General features: G+C 55.5%; 1 protein-coding gene across 1 annotated transcript in view; it reads right to left on the minus strand.

Moving 5' to 3' along the window:
* CGN (cingulin) overlaps positions 1 to 328 on the minus strand; it is a 10540-nt gene that overhangs the window by 7216 nt on the left and 2996 nt on the right. The window lies entirely within an intron of this gene.

Raw genomic sequence — 328 nt, forward strand, 5'->3', positions numbered from 1 at the left:
TGGGCGCGCTGCGGGTGAATTGGGGTGGCTACGGGGGCGTATGGGGAGGGTCGGCGGAGGTTTTGAGGGGGTTTGGGGGGATTTTAGGCGGTTGTGGGGTGGTTCTGAGCAGTTTTATGGGGTTTGGGGAGGTTCTTAGGGGTTTTAGGGGTTTTTTGGTGGGGTTTTAGCATTTTTAGGAGGTTTTGAGGGGTTTTACGGGGGTTTTTAGAGGGTTTGGGGGTTTTTAGCGTTTTAAGTAGGTGTTTTAGGGTTTTGGAGGCACCTGGTAGAGGCTCTGGGTGTCGGGGTGGGTTTTGGGGTCGAGGTGGAGCTGCCCCTCCAGCTG

Source organism: Corvus brachyrhynchos, unplaced genomic scaffold (genome assembly GCF_000691975.1).
Source record: "Corvus brachyrhynchos isolate BGI_N302 unplaced genomic scaffold, ASM69197v1 scaffold443, whole genome shotgun sequence".
In the NCBI taxonomy this organism is placed as follows: Eukaryota; Metazoa; Chordata; class Aves; order Passeriformes; family Corvidae; genus Corvus; species Corvus brachyrhynchos.